Genomic DNA, 15,701 nt, shown 5'->3' with positions numbered 1-15,701 from the left:
GATGAGCAAATAAATAAATATATACATTATTTTTGTTCTCAAAGGGTGTTCTTATTTCCCAATTCTGGTGATTTAGGGATATCTTGCTCTATACTCCACATAATGACTTTCTTAAATAATCTAAAAAATCCATTTAGCGCGTCCCCTTCCCTTCCCCCTCTTTATTTCCCCAGGATGTTACCTTTGCCTTTCTCTCTCCTAAGCCCCAAGGGCCCTGCTTTTGCCTCTGTAACGTGTTTCCTTAGCCTATTTCTTCTACGGCTCACTTTTACTACCTTCCTCTTGTAATTTGAGTTCCTTCTTTGTGTATAGTTGAATCACTACTACACACTGAGACCCATTTGCTTCTGTGATGAAAAATGTTTCTTGGCTTTATTTATACCTGGAGTTCATGGTACAGCAAAAGGAGGCTTACCCTTGGGGAGGTGGGGGTGGGCTTATTGAAGAATTGCTTGTAGGAGATCTCAAAAACTGAGGTCTATAATACATCATCTGTATATTGGCTTGTATGTCCACCACCCCAAGTCAAGTTTCCTTCCATCACCATTTATCCCCCCTATATTCTATACTTTTTGTATAGAAAAACAAAACAAACAGACAAACAATGCCAATTCATTCAATAAGCAAATGTGGAGGGCATATTATGTATAGGTCAGACATTATGATACATTCGGGGGATTTAAAAATAATTAAATGATCCAGTGCTTATGAAGAAATTCAGAATACTCTAGCATGAATCCATTTCTTCCCCTTCCAATCCCCTTCCCACTCTGTTACTGCAGCAATCGTTTTGAAAGCAAGCATCAGCATAGTTTGGTTTATTCATCCTTATGGTCATGTGTAAGATATCGACAATCCAGCATAGATTGGGTTGTGCCAAGCCCAGTCACATTCCTCATTACTGTGTCTTCTTGTAGACGATGAAGACTCGAGTCCTTGACTCTGGGGCAAAACTCTGGATCTCCTACAAGCAGTTCTTGAATAAGCTTACCCCCACCTCCCCAAGGGTAAGCCTCCTTTTGCTGTACCATGAACTCCAGGTATAAATAAAGTGAAGAAACATTTTTCATGACAAAAGAAAAGGGGCTCAGTGTGTAGTAGTGATTCAACTTTATACAACTATTTATTGATTTTTTTTAAAGAGAGCGAGAGAGAGAAACACTGATGTGAGAGAGAAACATCAATCAGCTGCCTCCTGTGTGCCCCCTTCTGGGAATCGAGCCCAAAACCCAAGCATGCGCCCTGACGGAGAATTGAACCAGGACCTCCCAGTCAATGGGATGACGCTCAGTCTACTGAGCCACACTAGCCAGGCTATATACAACTATTTAGAGTCCACATGGCACTAAGATTTATGTCTAAAACATCCACACTCTTATATTTCTTTCAGTTTTCTCCTAAAAACAAAAAGTAAGTTGCTTCACATTTCCACAAAGGGTCTCTGTTCAGGTGATTTCCCAGAACAAAGAATCACTTCACAGTTGACTCAAAATAAGATTCCAAAATATATTTTAATTTTCTCTCTCAGCTCAAGTAACCCTTTCCCCAAGTTTTAGTCAGAGCTTCCATACATGATGTTCCTTTGGCTGGAAACTCCTTTCCCCTCTTTTCCTCCAAAGCATTTAGGTGCTGGAGAAGACTTTCCTTGATCCCAACACTAGGGGGAGTAAGTACCTTAGTTATTCTTGCTTCTAGCTTTCCATATTTTTCCTACAAGGTGTTTATCAGAATTGTAATTATGTCATCATATAAGAGATTATGTCTTTAATGTTTCTGTCTTCAACTAAATTATAAATTCCATCAGGGCAGACACTATATCTGTTTTGTTATTCAATGCACCTTCAGTAGGAATAAATTCCCTGATGGAATTTATTGAATCATGGTGGTACCTAATTCAACAGTTGTGAATTCATGAATACAAGTAAAGTATTTCTGCCCTCCAGGAATTTAGAGTCATCTGAGGGTGAAAAAATTCCAAGAAACACTTAACTATACCCAGCAGTCAATAATTAAGAACCAAAACATATTCATTCCACAAGTATTTACTGAATGTCATTTGACCTAGGAACTATTCTAGGGATTGAAAATAAAGTGGAGGTGGGTGGGGGGACAGATAAATAATCTCTAATCATCTGAAGCTCACTTTCTGGCAATATGGTTGATATTGATTTTTTTTTTTTTTTTAATTCTAGAGGAGTGAAAAATAACTTTCTACAATGGAGCATTAAAGGAAAAACAGGAACTCTAATAAGTGGGATGTAGATTTTTAGAAAAGAGAAGACATGAAAGGGATTGCTATGGTCTGAATGTCTGTCCCTTTCCCCAAAATTTTATATTTTGACATTCTAATCCCCAGGTGATGTTACTAAGAGGTGGGGCCTTTTGGGGATGGTGAACTAGCAAGAGCAGAACCCTCAACATTGGGATTAGCACCCTTATAAAAGAGACCTCAGAAAGTCAGCTCACCCTCCCACCTCGTGACATCACAGCGAGAGTAAAACCTCATCAAACACCACATCTACCAGTGTCATGAACTTGGACTTTCCAGGCTCCAGAACTGTTATAAATAAATGCTGATTGTTAATAAGCCACCTTGTTTATGGTATTTTTGTTCCAGAAACCTGAACAGACCAAAACAGGGATATAAAAAAACAAAGTTCGGTGGAGAAAGAACATACTTTTGGTGGTAACTGTGGTTTAGGTCGTGGAAGGTTAGGTGGATTAGACAATGAGGCTTATAAGCATTGAGTAATCTGATATTTTGGAAAATGTGTTGATTTGCTAGGTCTGCCTCAACAAAGTACCACAGACTGGGAAGCTTAAACAACAGAAATTCATCATCTCATAGTTCTTGAGGCTGGAAGTTCGAACTCAGCAGGGCAGGACTGGTTCCTTCTGAGGGCTGTGAGGGAGAATCTGTTCCATGCCTCTTTCCTAGTTTATGGTGGTTTGCCTACCATCTGGCATTCCTTGGCTTGCAGACGTAATACCCCCTACCTGTCTTCATGTTTACATAGTAATCTCCCTGTGTGCATATGTCTGTTTACATGGCATTCTTTTATAGGAACACCAACCATACCAGGGTAGGAGCCCATACTATGAGATAACTTCATTTTCCTCATCTCTAAAATTTGGATTATAAGAGGATTTATTTTATAATCTCTTACAGAACAGTAGTTTACAAACCTGAAGACTATCAGAACTATTTTTATCAAAAATTGCAATGCCTGGGCTTCAGTGCTGATGATTCCCATACATTAGCTCTGTCCTGAAGCCTAGGAAGCCATTTTTAAAAGATGCTCAAGAGGTACTGCACCCAATGATTATTCACTCCAGTTCTATGCCAATGGGAATTCCCAATTTGGAGTACGGTGAAGAAGGAAACTTTATTAAGTGCAAACAGCTCAAGTGTGAGACAGCACAGCCATGGAACAGCTCAATAGTGTTCTAGCTTGATTATGAAGCAGCACGGCTGTGGAACAGCACTGCAGCAAAGCCTCTCTCCTGCTAAGCCCAGCTCTGCTCTGGTCTGCTCAGGTCCTGTCTGCTCCACTCTTCCACATTTCATCTCCAGCAAGGGAAATGAAGTCTTAAGTATTCAGTGGAAAGAAAATTGTGCTCCCCAAAACAGAGGAGATCTGACTAATATAAGCAGAAGTCCCCAGTCCCAGTCCCTGATTGGTCTGTCTTCAAGCAAATGAGGATTTCAAATCCTCACTATTTGATTGGTCTAAAAGGCACTGTGCTGATTGGTCAGAGTGGAGCCACTCTGGTCAGTGAAGATGCTGATAGGGATATAGCTGTGCAGCTCCAGTTGGATGGGGAAAGTCTCAGTCCTATTGGTTGAAATAGGATTCCAGTACGTCCCTCTACAAAGATTGGTTCAGATGGCAGAAATGCAGGAGGCAGGCAGCTTAGTGCAGGCTTCTCTCTGAAGTATGTGGTTTGCATAGGAGGCCACTGTATAGAAATGGCTGCTAGGCCCTGTTTTTTGTTTTTGTTTTTGTTTTTTAATTTGAGCCCAGTCAGCCACCCAGAGCCCTTCTTGGTAGGTGTCTATTTTCTATGGTCTACATGGGGAATATAAATGGTAACCAGACATGTCACTGCATATCTACTTGGTAAAATTTGTATCATTTGTATCATATTTTAAAATATTAAACAAGCCCTGGCCGGGTTGCTCAGCGGTTAAAGCATCAGCCTGAAGACCAAAGGGTCATGGGTTCAATTCCCAGTCAAGGTCACATACCTGGGTTGCAGGTTCAATCCCTGGCCCATCAGGGTTGTGTGGGAGGCAGCCAATTAATTTGTCTCTCTCCCATCAATTTTTTCTCTCTCTCCCTCCAATTGCACTCTATCTAAAAAAATCAATGGAGAGATTACAAAATGGCAGCAGAGTGAATGGAAGGTACACAGACCGTCTCCCAGGACCAAACTGGAATTACAAGTAATATAAAGGTAAATCGTTGGGGAAAAGCAACAGAAAAGCAGCTGGAGAGGACCCATATAACCAGAGACAAAAAAAAAAAAGGACCCTGAATTGAGCCTAGTAGGATCTGCGGAGGTGTGAGAGGGCAGGCTGGAAGCCCATGGACAGCAACTGTTTTAGCTGTGAGCAGCTCCCTCAGGGTTAAAATTCCAAGCCAGCTCCACAGTGCAGAGGGCCAGGACAGAGCAGCCACTCACCTTGGTTTCTGGCAGAGGGAGAGTGGACTGGTCTGGAACTGTGTGGAGAAACTCAGGATATGGAGGGCACTGAGAGTTTTTTGCTGTACCATTCCCTCACAGGATAGTAGATGTATTACTAAAAGAGCCCCTTCCCAGAGCCCCAGGGAGAAGCAACAGCCCCACCCTCAGAAATTTAACACCACACAGCTGGGCCAGAGAAATGCAAATTGAGGCTCATTACCAGCCAGCAGGTATCTGCCCCATACTCTGAAAATCCTCTTACTCTGAACACCTGAGGGAGTTTTTTATTCAGTTGAGAGCTAAAACCCAAGGCTCATCAAGTAACTGAGACTAATAGCCTCCAGGCAAAAAGCTAGAGAATAACTGAACCTTTTCTGGGCTTGCAAATCTACCCAGGAAAGTAAGACTTGACAGTGGTGTTTAACATGCATCCTCCCACACTCACCCAAACCCAGTAGAGGAAGCCACAAACAATGGAACAACACCCACAGGGAAAATTAGGCAGACTCCAAAATCCACTGAGACAGCCAAAATAGTGAAACAAGGAAACAAATCCCAAATGAAAAAACAAGAGAACTCTACTGAAGATGAGATAAATGAAATGCAGTTAAGCATGTTATCAGAGATAGAGTTCAGAGCAATGATAATGAGGAAGCTCAACAGCATGAGTAAAGACCTCAACACTATGAGTAAAGACCTCAACACCAAGAGTAAAGATATAGAAACTTTGAAAACCAACCAATTAGAAATGAAGAGTGACATAACAGAAATAAAGAACACATTGGAAGGAATAATTAGCAGAGTAGAGGAAACTGAGGACTGGATCAGTGAATTAGAAGACAGGGTTAAAAAAAAAATCACCCCATCAGAAAGCCAAAAAGAAAAAAGCAATTAAAAAAACAGGAATATAGATTAAGAGAACTGTGGGACAACATGAAACATAACAAAATCCGCATCATAGGAGTTCCAGAATAAAAAGAAAATGAGCAAGGGTTAGAGAATATAGTTAAAGAAATTGTGACAGAAAACTTTCCTCACTTGGTGAAGGAAAAAGAAATTCAAGTTCAAGAAGCACAGAGAGACCCAAGTAAGAGGAACCCAAACAGGAACACACCAAGACACATAATAATTAAAATGCCAAAAATTAAACACAAAGAGAGAATCCTAAAGGCAGCAACAGATAAGCAACAGGTTACCTACAAAGGAACCCCCATTAGGCTATCAGCTGACTTCTCAACAGAAACACTACAAGCCAGAAAAGAATGGCATGAAGTAATCAAGGTAATGGAAAACAAGAATCTGAATCCAAGACTACTCTATCCAAAAAGGCTATCATTCAAAATAGAAGGTTAAATAAAGAGCTTTCCAGACAAAAAAAAAAAAAGCTCAGGGAATATATTAGCACCGAACCAGTACTGCAAGAAATGTTAAAAGGACTGCTGTAATTAGTAGAAGAAATAGAAAAAATATATATAACCACAATAAACAAAAATGGCAATAAATAAGTACAAATCAATAATAACCTTATATGAATTGAACACTCCGATCAAAAGACACAGAGCAGCTGATTGGCTAAGAAAGCATGACTCATATATATTTGTTGTTTGCAAGAGATCCACCTCACAACAAAAGATTCACATAGGTTGAAAGTGAAGGGATTAAAAAAAAAATCTTCCAAGCAAATGGAAAGGGAAAAAAAAGCTGGTGTAGTAATATTTATATCTGATGTAACAGATTTCTTTTTTTTTTAACTCATCTTTATTGTTAAATGTATTACAGATGTGCCCCCCTTTTTTCCCCATTGGCCCCCTTCTCCCCAATCCTACTCCCCTCCAGCCTTCTCCACACTATTGTAGGTGTCCATTGATTATGCATATATGCATAGAAGTTCTTTGGTTTATGTCACCCTGCCCTCCCTCTCCTCTTTCCTTTGAGATTCATCAGTCTAACAACCAATTTGTACTTCTTAATTCCTATATCTTTTTCACCCAGTCCCCCAGCCCCACCCATCTGGCAAGCAACAAAATTTCTCAGTATCTATGAGTGTTTCTGTTCTGTTTGCTCATTTTGTTTGTAGATTCAATTGTTGATAGACATGTATGAATTGCCATTTTGTTGTTCATATTATTGTTCTTCTTCAATGAAACTGTTCTACATTTCATATAATATTGATTTGGTGGTGATGAACTCCTTTAGCTTTTTCTTGTCTGGGAAACTCTTGATATGTCCATCAATTCTAAATGATAGCTTTGCAGGATAGAGTAGTCTTGGTTGTAGGTTGTTGCTTTTTATCACCTTGAATATCTCTTGCCACTTCTTTCTGGCCTGCAAAGTTTCTTTTGAGAAATCAGCAGTCTTATGGGAGCTCCTTTGTAGGTAACAAACTGCTTTTCTCTTGCTGATTTTAAGATTCTCTTTGTATTTAACCTTTGGCATTTTGGTGATGATGATGATGATGATGATGATGATGATGTCTTGGTGTGGACCTCTTTGGATTCATCTTGTTTGGCACTATGTGGTTCCTAGACTTGTACATCTGTTTCCATCACCAAATTAGGGAAGTTTTCTGTCTTTATTGTTTCAAATAGGTTTTCAATTTCTTGTTCTCTCTCTTCTCCTTCTGGCACCCCTATGATGCAAATGTTGGCACACCTGAAGTTGTCCCAGAGGCTCCTTGCACTATCCTCATTTTTTTGTATTCTTTTTTCTTTTTGCTGTTCTGATTGGGTGTTTTTTGATTCCTTATATTCCAAACAATGGTTTGCTTCTTGGCTTTACCTACTCTACTATTAATTCCTTGCAAATTATTCTTTATTCCAGTTAGTGCATCCTTCATTTCTGACTGTCCCTTTTTTATGTTTTTTATGTTCTCACTAAGTTCCTTGGAGGTTTCATTAAGTTCCTTGAAGGTCTCACTAAGTTCCTTGAATGTCTCACCAAGTTCCTTGAGCAACCTTATAACCTGTGTTTTGAACTCTGCATCTGATTGATTTCTTATCTTCATTTTGTTTAATTTTTTTCCTGGAGTTTTGTTCTTTTCTTTTATTTGGGACATGTTTCTTTGTCTCCTCGTTTTGGCTGCTTCTCTGTGATTGTTTCTATGTATTAGGTAGAGTTGCTATGTTTCCTAGGGCTCATAGGATGGCCTATTGTTGTAGGTGTCCTTAGGATCCAGTGGCACAGCCTTACTGATCATCCCAATTGGGCCCTCAAGGTGCACCCCTTGTGTGGACTGTAAACCCTTTTGTTGTAATTGAGTCTTGATTGCTGTTGGCACATCAATGGGAGGGATTTACTCAGGCTGATCAGCTGCAAGGACTGGCTGTACCCACTGACATCTGGCCTCTGAACCCTTGGAGGATCAGCTGTGTAGGGGCCCAACACACAGAGCAAAACTTACTTCATCAGGGCTCTGGTACCCACTGAGTCCATTCATTGAGTGTGTCACTTGTAGAAGTGGTTGGGTGGTGATCTTTCAATGTGGTCTGAAGCTGTCCACTGGGTGTGCTGACTCTGGGGTAAGGTCAGCCACTGCCTGTGTTCTGTACGGGGCTACTCAGCACAAGCTACAAAGTGATCTTCAGATGGCTGCTTCTTGTGCTGGGCTTGGAAGTTCCCAGGAAAACCCAAATTGTGAACCAAGGCTGTCTGCATCTAGTGCCAGGCCTGGGGCCACTTAATGAGAAATATGGGGTTTGCTAAGACCAGATGCTGCTTGTTTGAGAGATTTTAGGAAACTCTGAAGCAGGATCCAAGACAGGCCCAGCCTTTGGTAAAGCCTTTGGAAACAGCTTGGGTGGCCCAAAATTTGGGTGGGGCAGGGCCTCAGAGAATCACCAGGGTGGGACAAACAGTGTGATTCAGGCTGCTGGAGTCCCAGATATGGCAGATGTCTGCTGCCCCAGGGAAGGGCTCACCAAAGGAACATCAGCCTCCGCCAACCCTTCTGTCCAGGAGAAAGCCGCTTCTCCAGCTCTTATCCTGAGGCCAAACAGCTCAGTTCTTCCCTGTTTGTCTCTGGCACCCTTCAAACTGCCTCCCCTCCAAGTTTAGAGGGAGCACATCCAAGTAAGTTCATGCGCGAGCCCTTTAAAAGGAACTGCTTGGGACTCCAGAAGCTGCAGCCTCCCTTAGCTTTAGTTCCCGCTGGTTTTTCCAGCCAGAAGTTATGGGGCCTTCTCTTCCTGACACTGAACCCTGACCTGGGCACCTAGTGTGGGACAGGGATCCCTCACTCCTCAGGGATGACCTTCACGGCCAAGCTATCTCTCCTGATTTTTATCTGCCACATGTGGGTGTGTGATCAGCCTGTCCGCACCTCTGCCCCTCCTACCAGTCTTGATGTGGCTGCTTCTTTAATTTTGTAGTTGTAGGACTTCCATTCAGTTTCATTTCAGGTGGTTCTGAATGATGGTTGTGTTGTAGTTTAGTTGTAATTTTGATGTAGTTGTGGGAAGATGCGAGTACCGTGTTTACCTGCACTGCCATCTTGACCAAAGTCTCTCTGACCTCTTTCTTATTTATTTTTTTTTTTTGTACGTGCTCCTAGCAGGAACCGAACCCAGGACTTCTGGTCTGCAGGCCGATGCTCCAACCGCTGAGCCAAACCGGCCAGGGTTCTTTTTTATTTTTTAATGGAAGTGTTTATAGCCATAAATTCTCCCCTTAGCACCACTTTCAATTTGTTATGTTGTGTTTTCATTTTCATTCATCTCTAAGTATTTTCTAATTTTCCTTGTGATTTCTTCTTTGATCCATTGGTTGATTAAAAGTATGTTGCTTAGTCTGTCTGGTGTGGCTCAGTGATTGAGCATCAACCCATGGACCAAGAGGTCACTGGTTTGATTCCCAGTCAGAGCACATGCCCAGGTTGTGGGCCAAATTCCCAGTAGGGTGCATGTAGGAGGTGGCCAATCAATGTTCTCTTTCATTGATGTTTCTATCTCTCTCTCTTTCCCTCTTCCTCTCTCTAAAATCAATAAAGAAAAAAATTAATAGTATGTTGTTTAATTTCCACAATTCTGTGAAATTTTACAGTTTCCTTTTTCTGTTATCGATATTTTTATTCTATTTTTCACTTACAGTTTACATTCAGTATTTTTTATTAGCTTCAGGTATATAGCACAGTGATTAGACAGTCATATACTTTACAAAGTGGTCCACCTGATATTTCAAGTACTCACTTTACAAAGTTGTCCACCTGATATTTCAAGTACCAAACATAGGTATTAAAATATTATTGACTATATTTCCTATCCTCTACTTTATATCCCTTGACTATTTTGTGACTGTTATTGATTTCTAACTGCATATCATTATGGTTGGAGAAGATACTTTGCATAATATTTGTTTTCTTTAATCTATTGAGGCTTAATTGTGGCCTAACATATAGTCTATTCTGAAAAATGTCCCATGTAAACTTGAGAAGAACTTGTATGCTGTTGTTACTGGATAAAAGTTTCTGTGTCTGTTAGATCTAGTTGGTTTGTTGTGCTAAGTCTTCAATTTTCTTACTTAAATTCTGTCTGGTTGTGCTATCCATTATTGTGAGTAGGGTATTGGAGTCTCCTATTATCATACAACTGTCTATTTCTCCTTCCAGTTCTGTCAGTATTTGTTTCATATATTTTAATGGTCTGTCATTAGGTGTATAAATATGTGTAATTGTTCTATTTTCTTGCTGTGTTGAATGTTATTTAAAAGGCTGTATATACTTACTGATTTTTTTAAGGGAGACAGAGAGAGAGAGAGAGAAACATCAGTGTGAGAAAACAGCATCCATCAGTTGCCTCCTGAACTCGCCCCAACCAGGAATCAAACCCACAACCTTCCAGTGTACAGGATGATGCTCCAACCAACTGAGCCACACTGGCCAGGGTTCATTAATATCTAAGTTCCTTCTCTGTCTCTTGTAGCATTTATTTATTTATTTATTTATTTATTTATTTATTTATTTATTTATTAGCTTTCATGTCATCCTTTCATATCAGATTCAAAAAAAATTTTTTATCTTTCAACCTTTTTTTTCTTTTTAAATTATTTTTGTTGCAGATGTTTCTCCTTTTTTCCTACATTGACACCCTCCTCCCGATCCTGCCCCCCCCCCACACACACACAGCATTGTTGTATATGTCCATTGGTTATGCTTATATGCATAAGTTCTTTGGTTTATCTCTTCCCTTCCCGCCCTGCACCTCTCCTCTGAGGTTTGTTAGTCTTTACCCTACTTCTATGTCTCTGGGCCTATTTTGTTCATTATATTCCACAGATAAGTGAGATCATGTGATATTTGTCTTTCTCTGGCTGGCTTATTTCACTTAGCATAATATTCTCCAGGTCCCTCCATGTCGTTTCAAAGGATAAGAGATCTTTCTTTCTTACAGCTGCATAGAATTCCATTGTGTATATGTACCACAGCTGTTTTATTTGCTCATCTGTTGATGGACACTTGGACTATTTCCAGATCTTAGCAATTGTAAATGGTGCTGCTGTGAACATAGGGGTACATATATTCTTTCTGATTGGTGTTTCAGGCTTCTTAGGATATATTCCTAGAAGTGGGATCACTGGGTCAAATGGCAGTTCCATTTTTAATTTTTTGAGGAAACACCATATTGTTTTCCATAGTGGCTGCACCAGTCTGCATTTCCACCAGGAGTGTACTAGAGTCCCCTTTTCTCCACACCCTCACTAGCATTTGTTAGATGATTTATTGATGGCAACCATTCAACCATTCTGGCAGGTATGAGGTGATACCTCATAGTCATTTTAATTTGCATCTCTCTGATGATTTGTGACATTGAGCATCTTTTCATATGTCTCTTGGCCATCTATATGTCCTGTTTGGAGATACAAATGGTCCTCTGCCCATTTTTTAATTGGATTCTTTGTCTTCCTTTTGTTGAGTTGTATGAGTACTCCACATATTTTAAAGATTAACCCCTTATCTGATGTATCATTGGCAACTATGTTCTCCCATACAGTGGGTTCCCTTTCTATTTTGATGCTTGTTTCTTTTGCTGTGCAGAAGTTTTTTAGTTGGATGTAGTCCCATTTATTAATTTTTTTCTGTGTTTCTCTTGCTCTAGGCATGGTAGCAGTAAAAATTCTGCTGTGTGTAATGTCTGAGATTTTGCTGCCTACATTTTCTTCTAAGATTTTTATGGATTCATAAATCACATTTCAGTCTTTTATCCATTTTGAGTTTATTCTTGTGTGTGGTGTAAGTTGGTGGTCTGGTTTAATTTTTTTTTTTTTTTTTTTTCATGTAGCTGTTCAATTTTCCCAACACCATTTGTTAAAGAGACTGTCTTTACTCCATTGTATGCTCTTGCCAACTTTGTCAAATATTAATTGAGCATAATGTCTTGGATCAATTTCTGGGTTCTATAACCTTTTTTATTTAAAGTCTATTTTGTCTGATATTTTATAGCCACCCCCCTATTTGCATAGAGTATCTTCTTCCATATCTTGGCTCCTGCAAGCTGTGTGCAAGGTGCTCCAGGAGCATGTGCACATCTGGCTGCTACTGGGCTGGAAATGGGGATGGGTAGCTGCTTCTCTGCTAAGAGCAGAAACTTAGTGAAATTAACTCCAAGTAAATAATGTCAGAAGTTAATTGAATTGCAGGACACCCAGCTGGTATCAAAGAATTGTTTGATATGTGAAAAACCCACGCATCTGGTGACAGAAGTATTGTATAGTAATATGAAAGTGAAAAAGAAATACACAGGAGAAGTATGTTTTATTTATATATGTGACTAAGTGTTATTGCTTGAATCGTATCCCTAAAATTTATATGTTGAATTCCCAACTTCCATTACCTAAGAATGTGACTGTATTTAAAGAGAGATAAAGTTAAAAGAAGTCATTAGGATAGAGCCATATTTAATATGACTGATATCCTTATAAGAAGAAATTAGAACACAGATATATACACAGAGAAAAGACCATGTAGAGACACAGGAGAAGACTGTAATCTACAAACCATGGATCTACAAGCCAAGGAGAGAGGCCTCAGGAAAAAATTAAATAATTCTGCTGACACCTTAATCTTGGACTTCAAGCCTCCAAAACTGTGAGAAATACATTTCTATTGGTTAAGCCACCCAATCTGTGGTCATTTGTTATGGCACCCCTAGCAAACTAATACAGCTGGAAAGCATATTCCCACAAGATATGCACTGGAGTTTAGGAAATGTATTTAAGATCTGAAATGCTCCATTCTAGTATGGGCTAAGGCTGGCTTCTATTGGTGTCTCTTCTTATATCTCCTGGTGGTACATGAAGGAGGGGTATATCCAGTAAAGTTCCTTTTGGAAATGTATCTTGTACATGTTGGACATTTACTGTGAAAATATTTCGAAAATTTTGACAATATTGGAACATACCAAGGAGAAATCTGTCAAAGTGTCAAGCCAAGTTTCATGAGCTTTCCTATAAAAACTTCATGTAGTGGGAGTTTATGGGGACTTTGAGGTAGAGGTTATATCAGCACTATGCTGGGGTAGAACTTTAGGTGAAGGGAGATAAGAAAATTTGAACTTTAAAAAAAATCTATTTATCAATTTTACAGAGAGAGAGGAAGGGGGAGAGAGCGAGAGAGAGAGAGAGAGAGAGAGAGAGAGAGAGAATTTCATGTTTCACTTATTTATGCATTCATTGGTTGTTTCTGTATTTGCCCTGACCAGGGATTGAACCCACAATCTTGGCATATCCAGACAATGCCCTACCCAACTGAGCTACCTGGCCAGGGCCAGAAATTTTAGATTTATTTATTTTATAATAGATTATCTCATTTTATCTTCTGATAATTTGGGGAATAATATGAACAATGACATTTCTGATTCATAAAATTATCTTGCATAGTTCCTTAAGAGTTTCACCTGTAAAATGAGGGGTTTTAAAAAATAGAATATATTAGTGCTCACTTCGACAGTACATATACTAAAATTAGAATGATACAGAGAAATGAGCATGCTGACCGGTTTGGCTCAGTGGCTGGAGCATCAGCCTGCGGACAAGAGAGTCCCGGGTTCGGTTCCCGCTAAGGGTATGTACCAAAAAAAAAAAAAAAAAAAAGATACAGAGAAATGAGCATGGTCCCTGCGCAAGGATAACATACAAATTCGTGAGGTGTTACATATTTTAAAAAATTAAATTTATTAAAGAAGTTCCCCAGGTTGAAAAAATAAAATCCATAGATTTTTAAAAGTAAAATTTACAGCACAACAAGGAAGAGTTTCAATCTGACCAGAAAATTTGCAAACCATTATTCAAACATATTCAAAGCTTTGAAATTTGGGTAACTGAAGAAAATCTATTTGTAATTTTTCAAAGTAGTTCTTGAGGTGGAGATTCCAGAGTTGCCCTGAATTATCATATGCTAACTATAGATAAGGCAAAGTAAAAACTTGTTTTCACCAATACTTCAGTATTGTTTGAATCCATTTATCCCTGTCCTTGTGGGTTATTCCTTACAGCTTTCTGTGTCTTTAGTTTCCTTTCATCTGGAACAGTTGCTCAGTATTTGCATTTCAAGCAATTGCATCATATAAGAGTACAGGTCAGTTATTTTATAAAATGTCCTTTAATCTGAATTTGTCTGATGTTTCCTCATGAGAAGTTTCAGCTAATACACTTTGAGCAAGAATACTGCATAACTAATGTGGTCTTCTCAGAACACAACGACAGGAGGCATCTGGTGTGCATTTGTCTCTTTCTTGGTGATGTTAACCTTCATTATTTGGTTAAGGTGGTGTTTGTTAAGTTTGTTTTTCCTCCTGTCATTCATAAATATCTGTGAGGAAGATACTTGGAGACTATATAGAGAGCCTGTTACTCAAACTTTACCCACTAGTTTTAGTATCCATTGCCTAAAATGATTATTATATTGATGACAGTTGCCAAGAGATTTTTTTTGTTGGTTGGTTGGTGGGTGGGTTGGTTTTTATTAAAATCAGTTCATTATGAGATGTTTTAGTCACATTCAACAATTAATGAACTGGATATCAGTGGAGATTTTCTAATTTCATGATTTCTTTTACATTTATTAGTTGATATTCTACTGTAAGCAAGAGATTTTTTTAAAAATTTTATTTCATTCATTCACTCATTCATTTTTATCCATGTGGACTCAGAGATTTCTATTTTATTCAATGGGACATAATCCATTAATGTCATTATTTATTTTGATACTTAGATTTTCTCAGGTTTGATCCACATCAGCCCCTTCCACCTGAGTCCTATGTCTGGTTATGTTTACATCATTTTTTGAACCCACCTATTTCCTTTTAGTAAAGAAATGAACACATTTTCATTTTTTAAAAGTCTTCTTAAAAACAATTCTATTACGCCCAGCCAGTGCAGCTCAGTGGATTGAGTGTTGACCCATGGACTGTGAGGTCCCGGTTTGATTCCCTGTTAGGGCTCTGGCCCAGGGTGGGGGCTTGATCCCCAGTAGGGGGCATACAGGAGGCAGCTGACCCATGTTTCTCTCTCCCATTGATGTTTTTATTTCTCTCTCCTTTTTTCTCTCTCTAAAAAATCAGTAAAGATATATTTTAAAATAAATAAATGAATCACAGACTTATTTAAAAAACAAAAACAATTGTATTGTTTGTATGGGGCTTCTGGTAATCAATCTCTGTCAGTTATGATTCTGTTCTGCCAATGGCATTAGTCCACTGGTCTTTTTTTTTTTTTTTAACTTTTTGTTGTTGTTGTTTATTTTATTGAATTTATCAGGATGACATTGGTTAATAAAATTATACAGCTTTAGGGTATACAATTTTACAATACATTATCTGTATATTGTATTGTACATTTAACACCCCAAGTCAAGTCTCCTTCCATTACCATTTACCCCCCTTTTACCTTCTTCTACTTCCCCCCAGTACACTGGTCTTAATTAGTATTGCCTCCTATTTAAGAATAATGTCATAAGACAGGGACGTCTTCCTAAATATGATACCTTAGAAAGATTAAGGGCATGAATAAAAGTTTAAACACAA

The 15,701-nt window shown here is 39.0% G+C and overlaps 1 pseudogene; it reads left to right on the top strand.

Moving 5' to 3' along the window:
• Window positions 1-13,725: 13,725 nt before the first annotated feature.
• LOC118621810 lies at window positions 13,726-13,839 on the top strand (annotated as a pseudogene).
• The last annotated feature ends 1,862 nt before the right edge of the window (window positions 13,840-15,701 follow it).

Source organism: Molossus molossus, unplaced genomic scaffold (genome assembly GCF_014108415.1).
Source record: "Molossus molossus isolate mMolMol1 unplaced genomic scaffold, mMolMol1.p scaffold_m16_p_1, whole genome shotgun sequence".
In the NCBI taxonomy this organism is placed as follows: domain Eukaryota; kingdom Metazoa; phylum Chordata; class Mammalia; order Chiroptera; family Molossidae; genus Molossus; species Molossus molossus.
The sequence above is the reverse complement of the archived record's forward strand: the minus strand, read 5'-3'. Positions and strand labels throughout refer to the sequence as shown.